Raw genomic sequence first — 19,672 nt, 5'->3', positions numbered from 1 at the left:
TTCTCTCGTTTCAAAGCCCTGGGATAGAAGAGTGACCGTACCCCAAAAGAAATCTATTCAAATGCAAGAAAATCAAAATGGAAGAAGAGTAGAAAACATAAAGGGGCTAAAAATAGCAGTTACCACTTCTGTTAAGAATTTCTGTGAGAATCTCAGGGGTTTACTGAGTCATCTTCCGCGGTGCCTGTTACAGTGGGCTGGCACAGCTTGGCCACGTGTCACCCCTCCGCGTTCCTGTATCTACTAGGCAGGATCCATCTTGCCTCTTTGCCAGTGACTTTCAAGTACCAATCAGCTCTTCCCTTTCCACCTTCCCAGGTCCCCTGGGACCTTCCTATTCAGCTCCAATTTCTGATCTAGTTAAAGACATCCCAACTTTCCCACTGACCGTGAGACTAATCGGATGACTTCACTGGAGGCGCGCGACCTTGTGGTTCAGGGGGAGGGCAGTGGCCTTGAAGCACAGGGGGGACCTTCTGCTCTACCCAAGGGAAAGAATGGAGGGAGCTGCAGGGCCAGGGAGCAGGGAGGGTGTGTGGTAAGGGGCCGGCTCCAGGCAGAGGCTCAGCAGAGGAGAAGAATGGGTTGGGCCCCGTTACCAAGGCCAGGCAGACTTTATTCTCCAAGTGGTAAGTCATCAAAGGAGGTTTGCTCAGAGTGACAACATGAGGCTGCCTTTCAAGAGGTTGTCTGGAGCTGGGGTGATAAATGCTTTTGGAAGGAGGGGAGTTAAGCCAGGGGAACCAGTTAGTTCACTGTGGCAGGAGATATTGTAAGCCTTTCATCCAGTCATTAAGCCAGTGTGTACTGGGGATCATGGGCGTGCTGGGCACTGTGCTCCATCCTGGGAAGGTGTAACCCACACCCCCACCCTCATGGAGATCACATTCTAGCCGGGGACAGAGACAGCTATCCAGTGGAAATCAATTGAGTAGATAGTATATTAACCTGTTTGCAAACCTGTCACTGGAGTCGTAGGACTGCCCCGTATTGTGTCTGAGGAAACAGATTGGCCACCATGTCTCTGCCCCGAGGGGCACCTGGTGGACTGAGATCAACCCCCTCCTGGTTAGCAGCCACGTGCTTAAGCACCGACCACCACCAGGGCCCGTAGATAGTGTGCTTAACGGTGCAGGTGGTCAAGTGGACATGCACGCAGGAAGGGAACGAGGAGTTTTTCAGAGCCCCGGGGTGGTGTCCATGGTTAAGCATTTGTCTTACTAATGGGAAGGTCGGTGCACATTGCCTACTCCTAAAGGACCCCCAACGAAATGCAATCCTTTTCAGAAAAGTCAGGGCCACAAACTGTGGAGCAAAGGTCCACTCTGACATCCCGGGTCACCAGGAACCAGAATCGACTCGAGGGCAACTGTTGTTTGTTTACTAGAAATGGTTGTGGGCTGGGGCCGGGAGGGGGTGGGCGGTGGGTGGTGTGGTTCACAAGTTCCTAAAGAAGAAGGATAGCCAGCTGGGGGAAGGAAGGCTCTTGGGGTGACTTGTGAGTGGAGGGGCCCCAAAGGAGGTGGCATGGGAGAAGGAGAAGGTGAGGGCGAGGGAGGTTGGGAGTGTTTGTAGGTAGACTCGGTGAGACGAGGAGCCAGCCAGGAGCACAACAGGGAGTCAGTGATTTTTATGAAGGGCAGCAAGAGAAAGCCACCCAGGCAGCACACAGCACGGTACCATCATGGAAGACCCAGGGCGTTCAGGTTATAGGCATGTCTCCCCGATGAGGCTGTCAGCATCTTGAAAGGATCCATTCACACTGGCCAAACCAAGGGCTGAGCACATTCCAAAATATTCAGTGAATATTCACAGTTGGAAGGCATTCTTCCTTCATCTTGCTGCCCCCAGCCACGGGGAGCTCCCTGCGTGGTGCCTGAGGCTGCTTTTCTATACTTCGCTAGAGGTCCACCACCGCAGCTAGGGAAGCTAACCAAGGGTCTGGCCCCAGGGAGGACTGGGGTTTGGGCCAAGCAGGAGTCCCGCTGTGTTAGCCCCAGTTGACCAGAGAAACAAATTCATAGACACTTATATGTGTTTTAAAAGAGAACTTTATATCAAAGAAAAATTGTACATTATGAAAACATCCCAGCCCAGTCCAGATCAAGTCCTTAAGTCTGATATTAGCCCATATGTCCGATACCAGTCTATAAATCCCTCTTCCTACTCATGAAACACAAGCAATGATGCTGATGCAGGAAGATCACAGGCCAGTGGGTGGAAAGCCTTGTGGACCCAGTGGTGGTGGAGGCATCCCAGCGCTAGCAGGGGTCTCCAAGTGAGCCCTGCGGCTCCAGGGCTCTAGTGTAGCTCTGTGTGTCTTGTCAGCAGGAATGTCTCACAGGAAGGGAGCTATTGATTTCCGTGGGCACCTCCAAATGAGGTCATCAAGCTGCAACCTGAATGACAGCTTAGACTCCACCCCTCCACAAGTTGACACCAGAGTATGTTGCTCACCTGCTCTTGGGCTGTGTGGCCCCTCCTGGAGTAGGCGTGCGGCAGCCTCCTCCTTGAAAATCCCCTTCTATTTCTGGTGGTCCAGAGTCTCTTGGTCCCTCCCCAGTGAGCACTGCCCAGTGATACCCTGTGGCCTGCCCAGAGAGGGCATCTCATCCGTAAGTGGCTGGGTGCTGTTTATGTCAACATCTACCTCCCACCCCACTTAAGAGCTTGGCGTGCCTCCAACCGTGCCCTACCTGGGTGAGGCCCCGATGCCACTGCACTTCTACCGGGACTGGGTCTTCCCCAGCAGGCCCTGCATCATGCACAATGCCCTGCAGAAGTGGTCGCTCCCCTATCTGAGGTGGGTGCAGCCCTGGGCTGGGCTAGGGTGATGGGCGAGCTGTCTTGTGGCATGTGGGCATGCTCTTAGAGTCCCTTCCCCTAGGGCCACGGTGGGTGCCACGGAGATGAGCGTAGTGGTGACCCCAGATGGCTATGCTGATTCCGTGCGCGGAGACCACTTCGTGATGCCAGCCGAGCGCCTGCTGCCCCTGTGAGGTGTGTTGGACGTCCTGGAGGGCAGGGCCCGGCACCCTGGCGTGCTCTACGTGCAGAAGCAGTGCTCTAACCTGCTTACCCAGCTGCCCCAGCTGCTGCCCGACTTGGAGCCCCACGTGCCCTGGGCCTCCGAGGCTCTGGGTGAGAGGGGGCGACTGGGGCAGAGGGCAGTCGTTGAGAATACACAGCAGAAGCACACACCAAGCTTCTACACTGACAGCTCGGTGACATTGATTGTCTTGGCCCACACCCACCACCCCATGGCCAGGGTCAGGCCCTGCCGCCCTGGAAGCCTTGACTGTTGACCGACTGCAAAGGATTAGTGCTCTAACTTTTGCCTGTGGGGGGTTGGGCCCACTCCCCAAGCCCTCCAAACCATGGCCTCTTCGCCACTTTTCCCTGTGATGCCCCTCGCTCGCATGCAGTACCCCTGCCCACATCCTGTTGGGTGTTATCCCAGACCCGACCTGCAGGGGACAACCACTCCTAACTCTCCTCCTCTGTCCTGCAGGGAAGATGCCAGACGCGGTGAACTTCTGGCTGGGGGAGGCGGCCGCAGTGACGTCCTGTAGGTGTCTCTGGGATGCAGGGACAGGGAGGAGCCAGGATGGGGCCAAGGGTGGGAGGCTGGCCTGGAGGGTCGGTCTACAATTCTGCGAACAGAGGAGGAGCGGCGTTGCAGCGTGGTGGGTGGGATGACTTTGGTGTGGGGGCGCACTAGACATCTCTCAGAGGGCACGTTGGCCCCGGAGGTGAACTTGGGAGAACCCTATGCGTGGATATTTACCTCTTTGGAGAGATGACCCGCATGGGGCGTGTGGTGAGTGCCAAGTCCCTGGTGGCTGGGATCTGGAATGCCCTCCACCCCAGACCCCCCCTGGGCATCTCCTGGAGTCTGGTTTGACTATGTCGTTGAGAATACACAGAGCAAAAGCACACACCAAGCTTCTACGCTGACAGCTCAGTGACATTGATTCAGTCCCTCTAGTTGGTTCAAACGTTCTCACCCTCCCTTCCCGAGTTCTTCTCCCTGAGGGAAATGAAGGGGCTTCAGAAACTGTGTAGAAAATAATGGGATTCCCCCTCCCCCTTATAAATTCATTGTCCTCCAGGATCCTGGCTGTTCTTTGAAGAGGCTGTTTTCAGTCTGAGCCCGGATGGAGTTTAAAAGAGCACCATGCTCATGGCAGAGGGATGGAGATCCTTTACTGGCTAAGTTGAACTAGTACTGGGCGTAAAGGAGACATCAGGGGACACTTTGGATGGAAGGTTGAAATCTTTATTCGCAGGACTTTCTCGTTTTTACACCCCTGGCTGTCTTGAGGCGCAAGGCTCTGGGTGGGCAGGTTCTGCCTCTCATGTGCCCTGCTCCGCCAAATCTGCCCAGGACCTTCTTTGTGTTGGCAGTGCACAAGGACCACTACGAAAACCTCTACTGTGTCCTCTCTGGAGAGAAACATTTCCTGTTTCACCCGCCCAGCGATCGACCCTTCATCCCCTATGGTAGGGCTGGGACCTGCCTTACGCATGGGCCCCAAACCAGAGGAAGGGTAGCGAGGCTTCCCTGCCTGTGTCCCTGGGGCCAGGCAGCCAACAGGAGAGGCTGGGAGGAGGTGTGAGGGGCTGGGAGCACTCTTTGCTGAGCTCCCCCTTTTTCTCTGGCATCAGAGCTGTACACCCCAGCAACCTACCGACTCACTGAGGCGGGCACCTTTGAGGTGGTGGATGAAGAGGCCATGGAGAAGGTGTCCATCTTGGCCCTGGGCCTCAGGGAGGGGCAAGCTCATCCATCTCCGAGGAGCAAGTGGGCCCCAAAAGTCCTGGGAAGGTGGCCCCTTCCTCCGTAAGGTCCCACCTTCTGGGGCTGGCTTCCCAGGGCGGATGGAGGGGGACCTTTGGCCCTTACCGTTGGCAAGGCCAAAGGCCGAGTTCCCCGGTCCTGCTCCGTCCCCAGGTGCCCTGGCTTCCACTGGATCCCTTGACACCAGATCTGTCCCGGTACCCACAGTACCGTGGGGCCCAGGCCCTCCGCTGCACCATGCAGGCCGGCGAGATGCTCTACCTGCCGGCCTTGTGGTTCCACCACGTGCAGCAGTCCCAGGGCTGCATTGCTGGTGAGGAGCTGCTGGCCTCGGCCAGCGGGTGGGCTGGGGAGGCTCTGGGTCAGAGCTGGGCCACCCACTCCTGTGCTTGCTCTCCCCACAGTGAACTTCTGGTACGACATGGAGTATGACCTCAAGTACAGTTACTTCCAACTGCTCGACACCCTCACCAAGGCCTCAGGCCTGGACTAGTGGAGCCCCCAGGGAACGTGCCCCCCCACAGCTCAGGGGGCACTCTGGCTCCTCCCCAGATAGGCCCCCACAGAGACACCCTGCAATCTGTCTGACCCAGAACCCCGTTTGGGTTGGGACCGATCCTGGAGACTATCGTGGGTGATAGGAGGAGGACCAGGAAGTGCCAGGCAGGTGTCTAGGTCAGGGTTCCCAGAAAGCTGCCACGCAGGTGAAGCAGCCCCGTGGGTGGAGGCCAGCTGCGGCGTCCTCCCTCCTCTGTAAAGCTGTGAAGTGGACATAATGATGGTCCCTACCTTTCTGGCTGCCCTGGGGCCTGGAGAGGGTTTCTGTAAGGGCCCGCTCGCTCACTCGAAAGACATGCTCAATAAAGCCGGGGAGGCTCCATGTGGTACCTGCCCCTTGTGGATTTCTGTGTCTCCAGGAGGGCGGGGAGGGTTCAGATGGAAATGTCAGAGAGAGGAGCTAGCTCCCTGTCTGTCCAGGGACCACAGCTTGTACTCCGGTCTGTCCGGCAGGCCAACCCTGTTTTAACTCTCTGCCAGGGCTCATTGACTGGGACTCTGGTTTGCTTCGCGATGGGGTTGGTGGCCTGGAGACGAGCCTGTGTCTCCTAACCAGCACAGGGACCAGGGGACATAAACTGCCCCACCCCCACCCCTGGGCTGCTCCTCTGCAGAAGGAACTGGCTTTCTCATGCTGCCCCCACAAAAGGGGAGATGAGCCCCCTTCCCCTGGGTGCCCACCTGGAGCTCCAGTCCTGGCCATCTCTGGGGACCCAGGTGGCCCAGGCCCTGGCTTTGAAGAGCTGTTTTTAGTAACAGCCACTCCCCTGCTGTGATGATAGGCTCCGGATACACCCCTCCTCCGGGTCTGCTTCAGTGGAGACTGGGCATTCCTGTCCTTCTGGTACCTGGATGTTGCTACAAGCCTTGTTGGTGGGGACTCTGCCCTTGCCCTACCTCTGGCGGCTGCCCAGACCTGTGGCCCCTCCAAGCCATACCTTCCTGTCCTGCTCACACGGGTGGTTGGTGAGCTGTCCTGGAAGCAGGACCCAGCTGGGCAGGCCCAGGTGGTGTCTGCTGGGGGCAGTGGGTTTTCCAGGAACCCAGCAGGGGTGGGGGACCTTGAGCCCATGGGAGGGTGTCAGTAGCCCCAGTATAGGCTGAGGTGCCACATTTCTTGGACAGGGTGTGGGGCTTGGGCGGAGCGGAAGATGCAGGTGGGAGGGGCTAGGGAGGCCAGTTGGGACATACTTGGATTTTGGCTTAAAACCCCACAGTCCTCGGCCCAGTGGCTACTGCTGCCTTTGCTCGCCCCGCCTGGGACCCCCAGCCTCATGGCTCTGGTAAGACTGGCGTGGCACTGGAGCCCACTCTGACCCTTGCTCCCCACCTGAGTCCTAGCTAATGCTTTCTCTGGAGGGCTGTGGCCACGGTGGTCTTCAGGTGTAGGGGGCGTGTTTGCCAGCTTTGGGTAGGGGCATGGCTGGGCTGCGGATCCACAGAGCTTCTAGGCAGGGAGAGGCTCCTGGCTGCTCCCCTGCTCCCTCTGAGTCAGTTGCCTGGGCTGTCGGGGCCTGAGACTGATGAGATGGGTGACTTTCCCGGGTTCTTCCTCTGCCAGGAACCCCTGGGTGCATGCAGCTGGGACTTCCAACGACAGCTGGGAGGCCAGTGAAAGGGTGTGCTGACACACGCTCCCTGGCCCCAGCGCACCTGGCAGGGCTTCAGCCCAGAGCCCGGGGTGGTTTGGGATGGAGTCCTGGGGTCCTTTGTTCCTCTGCCCTCGGAGAACCTGGAGGGCGCAGGGCTTGGCGCCCATGGGCTGCCTGGCCTGGTAACCTCCCACCTGCCCCAGCACAGAGGTGGCTTCCAGAACTTCCCCCTGACCAGGGGTGGGATGCACAGGGAGGAGCGAGTGAGCAAGCAGGAGCTTAGTCCTAGCAGGCCGCTCCCTCCATGCCCTTCTGTATGCCCACCCAGAGCTTTGAAAGCGAGGGCATGGGCTGGGGCAGACAGGTGGCAAGATGGGAGCCTGCTGGTTCCAGGAGAGGGAAGCGGAGAGCACAGCGATCCTGCCTCTGGGTCTCCGGCCAGTTGCTGGGTCACCTCTCCATGCCTCCGCCTCCTCATGAGGCAGCGTAGTAGTCGGCTGAGTTAATGTATGGATAGCACTTGGGACAGACCTGTCATGGGCATTGTGTAAGTTCCTATGGACGTGCCCTGTCTCTTCTAGACTCGGGGTTCTGGGTGGCCTTGGCCCTGTTGGTGCAGGGTGAGCCCTCACAGGTGCCCCAACCTCCCTTCCATCGCCTGCGGCCTTTGGTCATGTCATCCCACAGCAAGCTTGTCCCCTCCCCGCTGCTCTGCAGGCCAAGTTGCCCGGGACCTGCCTGCTCACCATTCTTGTGCTGCAGGCCCACAGCCTGCCTGCCAGGGACGTGGGTGAGTTGACCGAGAGAGGAGAAGGGAACTGAGGTTGCAATTGGAGCAGGGCAGGGACGGTGGGAGGTGGCAGGAGGGCTGGGTCTGCGAGGTCCTGGGAGGAGGGGCTGCAAAGAGTGATGGGCAAGGGCTGGTGATGGAGGGTGGGGCTTGGTGCGTCCCCAGGGATCCCTCTGGTGGTGAACTCTGCGTGGCTTGGGGGAGAATTGGCCCTCATTTCTTCTCCTCCAAGTGACCCACCGTGAATTCTATGTGACCCTGTGGCTGCCCACGGCCTGCAACCACCGGCTCCAGACGCGCACGGTCAACAACTGCAGAAACCCTGTCTGGAACCAGAGCTTCCACTTCCGGGTGCACAGCCAGATCAAGGTGGGCCTGCCTCAGCCCAGTCCTGCGTACCCCCAGCGCCACCCCCACACCACCCCCCACCCCATGGCCCTGTCCCGCTGCTCCCCTTCCAGAACATGGTGGAGCTGAAAGTCTTTGACCAGGACCTGCTGACCAGCGACGTCCCCATGCTGTCAGTGCTGTTTGACGTGGGCACTCTGCTGCCTGGGGAGTTCCGGCGCCAGAGCTTCTTGCTGAGCCTGCAGGCAAGACTCCACATGGGCGGCCACCCTCGGTACCACCAACGGGATGCTGCTTAAATGCCCTCTTCAAAGAACTTGTTTACAGACCATGAGGTCAGGTTTCCCTGGTGCCCGAGGCCCTTGTCAACCAGGACCTGCTTCCCGAGGAGCGGCCCCCTCCTCGGGGCCACATTATGGACAGCAGCCCTCCCCGCATTGGCACCCCTGGCTGGCATCTGGGTTGGAATCTGCACATACCCACACTGACACACACACTCACACTCACATTCACACCCACACACAGCCTCACACACATACACAGGTACACTCACAAGCAAGCACACGCACTCAACCACTGTCACACTCACACATGCACAGCCATGTGGATACACATGCACACACACTCACATGTGCACACAACCACTCACATGCATGCCCACATACATGCACACGTCTTACCTGTATAACTTGCTTTTTCAGGGTGGGGAGCGGTTTGACGTTGAATTCCGCCTGCGGAGTGTGTGAGTTGGGGGTTGCGGGGGTCAGGGGAGTTGGGGGTTGCGAGGTAGGGAGAGGGGCTCTGGGTCAAATCTGTCCCTTCTGGAAGGAGAGAGCCTCGTGCGCTCAGGGCTGGTGTCCTTCCCCGGGGACCCTCTGTGGTTGGAAGGACTGCCTAGGCTTCCTTGGGGGCAAGAACCTGACCCCCGCTCATGGCTTTTCCCAGGACAGACTGTGCAGAGCAGCTCACCAGCAACGGTGTCCTAGTGGTGAGTCAGATCATTGTAGTGATTGATTCAGGATCATAGTAGTGATTCGGGATCATAGTGGTGACTTGGGATGGTAATGGTGACTTAGGATCATGGTACTAATTCGGGATCATAGTAGTGATTCGGGATCATAGTAGTGCTGTGTGATCATAGTAGTGATTTGGGATCATAGTAGTGTTTTGGGATCATAGTAGTGCTTTGGGGTCATAGTAGTGCTTTGTGATCATAGTAGTGCTTTGTGATCATAGTAGTGATTTGGGATCATAGTAGTGCTTTGTGATCATAGTAGTGCTTTGGGATCATAGTAGTGATTTGTGATCATAGTAGTGCTTTATGATCATAGTAGTGCTTTGTGATCATAGTAGTGCTTTGTGATCATAGTAGTGCTTTGGGATCATAGTAGTGCTTTATGATCATAGTGATTTGGGATCATAGTAGTGATTTGGGATCACAGTAGTGATTTGGGATCATAGTAGTGCTTTGGGATTGTAGTGGTGAGTGACACACCCTCCCTCAGGCCATCTGCTCACCTGCCCTCCTGGCTGCAAGTCTGTCTGGACCAGGAAAGAGCAAAGTTGGAGGGGCTATGATTTCCAGAGGACATGGGACTGAGGAGCAGGAACCGCGGGCTGCAGGGGAAAGGGTAGTGGTGAGGTATCCTTGCGTGGGAGGGGCGGCATATGAATCTTCTCTTCCCAACACAGGCCCGTGAGCTTTCCCGCTTGCATGTGCGGCTGAAGGAGGCCGGGGACCAGAAGGGTGAGTCTCCCAGGTCACCAGGACAGCCCTGGCCCTCAGCCTATGTCTTCCCCCTTCCTCAGCTGCCCATCCTGGAAGAAGCTGCCAGCCACCTTTAGCCTCCGAAGGCTAGGGGCTGGGGGTGAAACTGCCCGGGCTTACCAAGACCTGGTCTTTTCCCATGACCCTGCTCTGAGGGGGCTGGGCTGGGGGTAACTCCTCCCAGCCTCTGCCAGCCACAGGGGCGGGAGACACCTCACGGGCAGGGAACCCCCTCCCACCCCTACCTCGGTTCCTTTCTCCAGAGTCAAAGGGAAAAGATCAGCTTGTGGTCCCCGGATCCTACGAGGGATCTCAGGAGGCCACCGTAGGCAGTGACTCCTTCCGTTTCCACTTCCCCACCTGCTGGGAGCAGGAGCTGGGTATCCACCTGCAGGTAGGGTGCCCCCCCCACTGACCCCCTGGAATTCAGGCCCACAGGGCCGGGTGGTACCCCTGCTCTGAGACTCGGGTAAGTGTACAGTTTTAGTCCCCTTGCAGAACGCCCGCCAGGAGCAACTGAAGGTGCCACTCAGGGCCCTGCCATCAGACCAGCTCGTGAGGCTGGTCTTCCCTACGTCCCAGGTACTCTTCACTCAGAGGAAGAGACCTTGATGTGGGGGTGGGACAGGGCCTCAGGCCAGTGCGGGGGTGGTGGCAGGGGGTGACTCCTTCTCTCCCTTTTCTTTTGGGCCAAGCCCCTGGGCTGGGCTGTGGGGGTGCATCCCTGTGGAGATGACTGGGGCATCCCAGGGCCGAAGTTGGGGTGGAGGTGCCAGCCTTTCTGAGTGGTGTTTTGCTGGTTTGCAGGAGCCTCTGATGAAGGTGGAGCTGAGAAAAGAAGACAGGTGAGAGGCTGGGCTGGGGGAGAGCAGCCGGGGGAGGGAGGGCGCTACGTGCAGCTGGGTGGCCTGGAGGACCGGAAGCAAGCGGGTGGCTGCAGCAGGGAGCTCCCAGTCTTGGGAAGGTGCTCAGAGCAGAGAGGGTCCTTCCTCAGCCTTGTAGTCTGCGTGTGGCCTCACTGGGTGGGAGAGAGGTGGGGGCTGAGGAGAGTAACACGCCTGGTTTGAGGAGCACAAAGACCAGAAGGAAGCAACCTTTTGGGTGGAAGCAACGTGGCTGGGCCTTCAAGAACTTTTGCTGGCCCTCGGTGTCTGGGAGCATAAGCAGCCCCAATTTAAAGGCCTTTGTTCCTTCTCAGCCCCCGTGCCCCCTCCCCAGTGTAGCCCTGGTCCAGCGTTGCAGGGGAGGGAGAAGCTGAGACTCAGGGCCACCTTTGGCCACAGGGACACCCTCATCTGCCGGCTGGCCTTGCTGTCATGCCGGGCGTGTTTGTGTGGCTCTGGGCCCACCATCCCCCCCTCACTCTCCAAGCTTCAGCACGCAGGCTGAAGGGAGAGAAGAGATGGACGTGGATCTTGCAGGGAGATGGGCCCAGTGTTCTCTTTTCTGACGAGGATGAGCACTGCCTCACTGTCCGTCCATCCCCCCACCCCACCCCCAGACCAGGGGAGCTGGCCGTGCGCCTGGGCTTCGAGCTGTGTGCTGAGGAGCAGGCCTTCCTGAGCAGGAGGAAGCAGGTGGTGGCCAAGGCCCTGCAGCAGGCCCTGCAGCTGGAGGGAGACCTGCAGGAGGACGAGGTCTGTCGGGCTGGGCAGGAGTGTGGGGGTCTCAGGCCGAGTGTTGAGCTGAGTGGGCCTCCACACTTCCATTGCCCGACCAGGGTTGGTTGTAAGGCGGACTTGTGTTTGCCTCTCGTCTGCCCACCTACCCCCCTTGTACTTCCCGGAGCTTTCTTGATGTTATCTTGGGCCCAATGCGGCTGAGCAGTGTCAGAACCACGGGCCCCACCAGGGGTAGCTACCCTTCTCTGTGCGTTGGCCCGTGACCTGGAGCTGCTTTTAAGACTGGGCCTCTCAGACAACTCGGTGGACATCTGGCCAGGCCTCTCTGCTGGTTGGGCTGGCTCCTAAGGAAATGAGCTCCTTGCAAGGGGAGAGGGACGCTGATTTAGGGGTTTTGAGGTGAGCCTGTGTCTTTTAAGAAGTGACCGCCGTACTCCCCAGGCTGGGGATGGGGAGATAAGGCCTGTGGCCTGTACGCTCCCTGGAGTTTTCAAAACCCGAAAGGACCCACCCTGCTGAAGGAGGTTATCCTGACATGACTCTCCTCAGCTGCTCTGACTCAGACCTGCTCCATGGGTCCCCACCAGACTCTGACCTACGCTAACTTGGTGGTGGGGCCAGGGGCAGGGGACTGAGTGGCCACTTGACTTGCTGTGTTATCCTCCTGTGGTTTTTACTGCCCGGCGCACCCTGACCTCCCCTCCACCAACTGGAAGTCCCCGCAGGGCCTCCCTTGAGCCCAGCTGTACTCTGCCCTTCCAGGTCCCAGTGGTGGCAATCATGGCTACTGGTGGAGGGGTCCGGGCAATGACTTCCCTGTATGGGCAGCTGACCGGCCTCAGGGAGCTGGGACTCTTGGACTGCGTCTTCTACATCACAGGGGCCTCAGGCTCCACTTGGTGAGCAGGCTGAGTGTGGGATCTGGGGGTGAGTGGGCAGAGGCAGGGGTGCCTGTGGTAAGGCTTCTCCAGTGCCCCCTTGGCCTCCCTGACTAGATTGGAAGGTCTGCGAGGAGGCAGGTGGCAGGTGCGATATGCCCAAGGTGCCCCATGGGCTTCGGCTGTCTCCATGGAGCTGGAAGGCACCTGCGGGCTGCTGCCCTGGGAGAGAAGGTCCGAAGGGGTGTGAGGTCTCGGGGGACTCTTAGAGGAACCTGTCTGCCCCCGACCTCTGGCTTTGCCTAGGACCTTAGAAAACCTCTACAAGGATCCAGAGTGGTCGCAGAAGGACCTGGGGGGCGCCACCGTACTGCTGAAGATGCAGGTGACCAAGAACAAGCTGGGCGTGTTGGCTCCCAGCCAGCTGCAATGGTACTACCAGGAGCTGGAGGAGCGCGCTCGCCTGGGACACCCGGCCTGCTTCACCAACCTCTGGGACCTCATCAATGAGGCCATGCGACATGATGGGGTACAGAAGGGCGGCCCATGGGGACGGGCCTGGACCTGGAGGCAGCCCTGCTGGGTAGCAGGGCGAGGGGAGATCTCCAGAGACCAGGCAGCAATGGGTTTACACGGAGTTATCTCCCTACAGCCTGATGTCCACAAGCTCTCGGAGCAGCGACAGGCTCTGAGGCACGGCCAGAAACCTCTCCCCATGTACTATGCCCTCAACACTAAGGGGCACGGCCTGTCCACCTTTGAATTTGGAGGCAGGTCGAGGCAGCTGGTTGAGGCCCCGGGCGGCCAGGGGTCGGGGAAGGGGTGGTTGGGATGGTGTGGGGAGGCAGTTTTTCATGCCCTTCTCCTTACACTCTGGTCCGGGACCCGAGTGAATCCAGACACCCATGACCCCAGAGTCACTTGGACTGGAGGGGAGTCGCCCCGTCCTTTGTGGCTGCCCTGCGTGGGTTCGGGTGGGCAGGAGGGTGGTGGCCAACAGCGGTCCCTTCCCACCGCAGAGTGGTGTGATTTCTCCCCCTACGAGCTCGGTTTCTCCAAGTAAGGTGCCTTCATCCCCTCCGAGCTCTTCAGCTCCGAGTTCTTCATGGGGCGGCTGATGAAGAGGATGCCAGAGTCCCGCATCTGCTTCCTGGAAGGTGAGGGGGTCTTGGAGAGAGAATGGGGGAGGGGAGGATGTTTCTGGGGGAGCCCCATCACTGAGGCGGGCAGCAGGGAAGGGTCAGGCTGTGACAGGAATGGGGGCTCTCGTCCCCTTGTGTCTGCGCTCCCAGGTATCTGGACCAACCTATATGCAGCCAGCCTCCAAGACAGCTTATACTGGTCCTCGGAGCCCAGTCCGTTCTGGGATCGCTGGGCTCAGACCCTGACCAGCTTGGGTAGGTGCCCAGGCTCCGGGGCTGGTGCTGGGGGTGGGCATGTGACTCCCAGCTCTGTGTGTGTGTGGTGGTGGGGGCACTGGTCTCAGCTCTTTCCCTCTCCGGGGTCACTGCCCTCAGACTGGGCTAGCACCCACGCCCCACTCCCTGGCTGTGCAGACAAGGAGCAGGTCCCAGTGCTGAAGATGGAAGTGCCACCCAGCCTGGCTGGGAGGATCGGGGAGTTGTTCTCTGGCCTCCTGGCGTGGCGTCCGCTTGCCCAGGCCACCCACAACTTTCTGCGTGGTCTCCAGTTCCACAAAGACTATTTCCAGCACCCTCACTTCTCCTCCTGGAAAGGTAGCTTCTCCCACCGGGGTCCAGCCCCCTGATGTCTTCCCAGAGCTGTGGGCCTTGGCTCCAGGCCCCTCCTGGGCCCCTCACCTCACCCCTTGGCTCCAGGCCTTCCATGTGTGGCCCCACGGGATGTGGGAAGTAGAGTTTCCTGCTTTCTCCTTCAGCTGGGGCTGGAGGTTGCTTCAGGGCTGGGGCCAGGTGGGTGGGGCCTGAGGGTGGAGTCTTTTTCCAGGAGCAGCCAGTGACTGCCACTGACCAGGGGAGCAAGCGTGGTGTCCTCAGCACCCGTGCTCAAGGCTGCCCTCCCACCCCGCCCACTTCTCCAGACACCAAACTGGATGGACTCCCGAACCAGCTGACCCCTGGGGAGCCCCGCCTGTGCCTGCTGGACGTGGGCTACTTTGTCAACACCAGCTGCCCGCCCCTCCTGCAGCCCACCCGGGACGTGGACCTCATCCTGTCGCTGGACTACAACTTAAATGCCACCTTTCAGGTGGGGGAGCTGATGAGTGGCACCCGAGGATGCTAGGGCGGCTTCACAGTGTGTGCCTTGCTGGCTTCCTCCCAACCCTATGAGACAGGGACCCACATGCTATGGGCTGAGCTGTCCAGAGAAACAAAAGCAGCAACACTCCTTTGTGTAGAAAGAAAGAGCTTTAGATCAAGAAGTCATTTTAGATCAGCAAGGCATCCCAGCCCAGTGTGATTCAAGACCATGCTAGTCAGAACCTTCCTCAGCCTCTGTGTAGCTGCAGGCAGATAATGCCCAGGCTGGCGTGAACACGGCCGAGTCGGCGGCTCTCCAGGCTGGTGGCCCCATGGGGCCGTCCCTGGAGACAGAATCCCAGCGAGGAGGAAGAGGCTCATAGCATCTCCCCTTCCTTCCAAGGAGGGATCACCAGGCTTCCACCTGAGTGACAGGTGGGACTCCACCCCTGCACTTTCACGCAGGTCCAAGTGGACATAATATCTAACCACCACACCATGTCAAAAGAACCAAACCAGGATCCCCACCATGGAGTCCATGCTGACTCACCGGGTCCCCCTTGGTGTGTTTCCGAGATCGAACTGCTTACGGGAGTAAAAATGCCCACGGAGCAGTTTGTCACAGGAAATCAGCCTCTAACAACCAATGGGTCAGTAGGCACAATTGTATGGCGATAAAATAGTAAAGGTCTAGTAAAGTCATAGAGGCTAGGAGAGATAGGGGAGCGAGAGTACAATAAAGGAGTCAGGCACGTTTTATGATAGCATGCTCACCTCAGCTCCTCTTGATGGACCACGAGGAAGTGGGGGAAGAGAGAGCATCTGTATTAACTTGGGGTAGTTACAGGTAGCCTTAAGACATGCATATTCAGTAGTTACATACGCCACAAGGTGGGTGGGATCGACAGTAACGCTGAGTTCACAAGTGAGGAAGCCTAACAGCTGCATTGGGGGAAGCTGAGAGGGGGGCTGGGCGACAGCAGGAAGAGAGAGCCAGAGGATGTCTGCCTCTGTAGGGAGATCAGACCAGCCATGTGCTCACTTGAAGGCAGCATGGCTGTTAAGGGAGAGTCTGTGGCTACCAACGTGGAGGCACAAGTTCAGGAACGTGGTGCTCGGCCCTCTCTCCATGGAGCAGCGGGTGGTTTCCCAGTGCTGAACCTGCAGAACCTCGCCCAGCACATAACTGTTTCACCACCAGCACTCCCTGTGAAAAGAACTGGGGTTTCATTCACGCTCCATCAGGGGGCTTTCTCCGCAATGGGGAGAGGATATGATGGTGAATCTGGTTGGCTGCACCTGCACCCCGGCTGGTTGCAGGCCGTCGACACCTCAGCGTTTAGTTTCTGTGTTAATTTAGTGAGAGGTGTGTGCCCTTCATGGCTGGCCTCAGTGATGGCTACAGTCCGTTTGGTGGAGCTCTGAGGGGCTGCGGCACGGCTGTCCACTCCGACTGATGCTTGGTCCTATGTGACGTCAGTGTCCAGGACCAAGGGAGCCCAAGGCAGCTGCAGCTGGTGGGCCGCATGTGCCAAGAGCAGGGCATCCCGTTCCCGCCCATCTCTCCCAGCCTCGATGAGGAGCGCCAGCCTCGGGAGTGCCACAAGTTCTCTGATCCCGGCCGGCCTGAGGCCCCAGTCATTCTGCACTTCCCCCTGGTCAACGACTCCTTCCGGGACCACTCAGCCCCTGGTGAGCCAGCTTGCTGCCACCCCCTTCCTGGTGTCCCAGCCTCCCCGACCCAGCAGACCCTCCCTCCACCCCAGCACCCTGCCCCTCCATGCCCACGATGTGCTCTCTGCACAGGGGTCCCTAGGACACCCGAGGAGCAGGAGGCCGGCCGGGTGAACCTGTCTCCGTCTGACTCCCCCTACCACTACTCGAAAGTGACCTATAGCCAAGAGGACTTGGACAAGCTTCTGGGCCTGGCCCACTACAACATCTGCAACAACCAGGAGCGGCTGCCGGCTGCCCTGCGCGAGGCCGTGCGGAAGAGGAGGCAGCACTGACAGCCCGCCCCGAGTGACACCATGCCTCAGCCTCAGAGAGCCATCCCCCAGTGTTCTGGGGCCTCGGAGGGCCTGGTTGGCCCCAGCAGCACCCTTCCTAGCCTTGGGTGTATGCCCTGGTACCCCAGACGGGGCAGGAGCTGCCAGCACCTCACAGAGGGCCATCTGCACTGTGAACTGAAGCTGTGACTACGGGCTTGCCACAGCTCAGCAGCTGCTCTGGTCCTGGGCCCTGGGCCCCTGGAGCAGGCCACAGTGGGCCTCTTCTCCAAGCACCGGGAGAGGTGGGGTGCAGAGGTGCTGTGGCAGCCGGGGTGTAAATGGGGTGGGGTTGGGGTTCGGGGTGGCTGGGCCCGGTGTAGAGTGCTGGCACTGGGGGGAGGGTCCCAGGCTCCCCCGCCCTGCTGCTCTGAATGCTGTACGCAGGGACTCGGGGGCTGCACACATTATATGACTCGTCCCACCAACGGTCTGAGGATGTCATTGCTGCTACGAATGGGGAGACCTTTGGTACCACCATCAAAGACCAGTTTAGGAAACAAGACAAGGACACATCTCCCTGGCCCCGCAAAGAGTTGCCAGCCTCTTGGTGCTGTGCCACCCTTTCCCAGCAGGAAGCCCCGTAGGAGGTGTCTGCTTCGGGCACCCCTGCCCCACCCTCACAGCCAGTAGCTGCCCTCTTTGCCGGGTGGGGGTCAGAGCACCTTGAGGAAGAGCCTAGGAAGGTGTGACCTCGGAAGGGCTGCCCCTTACCAGGAGCTGCCCGTTCCCAGGGTGCTGCGTGCTGGCCTGGCTAGACTGTGGCGAGCCTGCATGGGCAGTCTGTGGCTGGTTCCATGTGGTGACCTGGATGGAGCACGTCCTCACCTACAGCCCCAGGGTCACTTCTGGGCCCACCCACTCACCTACAGCCCCAGGGTCACTTCTGGCCCCACCCACCCCTGTGGAGGAGCAGCGAGGCCCAGTGAATTAATGTTGGGTCCCTGGGTCACACCTGCCCCACCACCACCTCCCTGACAATACCCCACGTTCCTCTAGCATTGGTAACCACGTGGATTCCCATGACACTCCCCTTCCCCCTTCCCCCCAATGCATGGCTGAGTGACTCCCAGGTTGGGCACAGAGTGAGAGTCAGGGCAGGAGTGACTGCTCAGTACCCCTGTGTCCAGGATGAGGCTTCACCCCAGCCATTCATCCCATTCATGAACTGGACCCCATGGGAGAGTGCGTGGAGGTGGGCAATTACAGCGGAGATGGTGCCCCAGGATGTCTCCACTGGTGGAGGGTGGTGGGCTCAGGGGTGCTGCACATTCTGGGGGGTGGGAGTAGGGGGGAACAGGGGCTCCTGCTTGCACATGAGAGAGAGAGAGAGAGAGCCTTGCCCTGCCCTGCCTTCTCTGCCTCCACCTTCTGACCCCTGACTAGATTCTCTTCTCCCCTTGGAGGGCGACGGGGCCTGTGCCTTGGGAGAGCTGCAGGGGACTGTGACAGCAAGGGACGGGGAGGCAGCAGGCTGCCCATGAGCCGAGGTTGGTTTGGAGAGGGAAGAGGAGAAGGCAGGCCAAAGGGCACAGTTGCAGGAGGCCAAGTCCAGGCAAGCTTGCTGGGACTATGCCAAGAGAGGCTGCCCTAACCCCGTGCTGCTCCAGTAGGCAAGGCGTTCCGAGAGGGCCTGCTCTTCTCTGCAGACCAGCCAGCAGCAGGAAGCTGAAGGATCGCACGGGTCTGCAGATGTGTGTGTGTGCCCATGGACGCACACCACACAGACACACACACATGGATGGACATACCACAGGCATGTATACCATAAACACACCTGGATGAACACACACCACACCGATGGACACGCATCTACCAAAAACACGTGAACATCTATCACAGGTGCGCCCGCAAACACACATGCACACATGGACAGGCATGAGTACAGAGGGCTGAGCCCGTGGGTGGGACAGCCGTCAAGTCTGGGGAAGGGAGTGACATGGTCCAGAAGCTGCCTGGGGACCATGGGTTGCCCTGGCGGGTGGGGGTGAGGCTTCTCTTAGTCCCAGGGCATTGGGCGTCTGGTGCGGGAGGTGCAGAGCAGATGGGGACCCTGCTCCAGGAGCCCCGAGCGGGCGATGCGGGCGTGTCCACATCCAGTCACACCACCACTGTCCTGAGAGGTGAACTGGCTTTCTGTGTGCCCACATTGGGGGCCCGGACCACGTGTTCCAGGGAGCAACTTGTGCAGCCTGGAGCTTGGGACAGCTTACTTAAGCTGAGAGGCCCTGTCGGACGACCTTCAGCAAAGCTCAGCCTTTGAGTTCTGGGCTTCTGGCTTCAGGGCACGATGAGGGCAGCTGCTGGTTCTGGCCCAGCTGCAAGCAGCCTCGCTGTACCTGGCCCTTCTGGGGACTCCAGATAGCACTGGGGAAACTGGGTGCACCGAGAGGCTGGGTTACTTGCTAGAGACCACATCTAATTAGCAGTGGAGTTGAGACCTGATATGGCCCTCACCATAAAAAGGAAGTGTTTTCTGCCCTGGTGACCCTTGGCCTTCCCTGAGGTCAAGGGTGACCATAGCAGCCACATGAAGAGTGTCAGAAGCAGGGCACAGTGATTGCCTCAACCTCCCCACTCTCCCCCCGCCGGGGCTCTTCCAGTCTTGGCCTAGTGCCTCTATTGCTGGGGAGCAGGCTGGAGAGTCCCCCACCCCTGCAGGGCCCACAACCTTCCTAGCAGTGCCAGCGGATCTGAGAAGGCACAGCCTGGCAGTGTGTGGCCAGGCTCCCTGGAAATGGTCCCATTGAAGATCTGGAGTGCAGACCGATTGTTTTCCTTTGATTGTGTTACAGACACCTTACAGGAGAGAAGGACGTTTATAGATCACTGTCTACAGTTTCTGACCTTCAAAGCACTCAAATCATTGCCATCGAGTCGATTTCTATCATTGAGGCCCTGTAGGACAGCACACGACGGCCCCTGCGGCTCTCTGAGGCTGTCACTACGGGAGCAGACAACCGAGCCGCGTCTTTCTGATGGGTTTCACACCACTGACCTTGCCACGAGCAGCAGCCCGGGGCATGCCTTTTTCTGACCTTGGGTTTG

The 19,672-nt window shown here is 59.0% G+C and overlaps 1 pseudogene; it reads left to right on the top strand.

The window, feature by feature from the left end:
* The first annotated feature begins 2,259 nt into the window (after nt 1–2,259).
* LOC142436070 (cytosolic phospholipase A2 beta-like) lies at nt 2,260–16,585 on the top strand (annotated as a pseudogene).
* The last annotated feature ends 3,087 nt before the right edge of the window (nt 16,586–19,672 follow it).

Source organism: Tenrec ecaudatus, unplaced genomic scaffold (genome assembly GCF_050624435.1).
Source record: "Tenrec ecaudatus isolate mTenEca1 unplaced genomic scaffold, mTenEca1.hap1 Scaffold_1445, whole genome shotgun sequence".
Classification (NCBI taxonomy): Eukaryota; Metazoa; Chordata; class Mammalia; order Afrosoricida; family Tenrecidae; genus Tenrec; species Tenrec ecaudatus.
The sequence above is the reverse complement of the archived record's forward strand: the minus strand, read 5'-3'. Positions and strand labels throughout refer to the sequence as shown.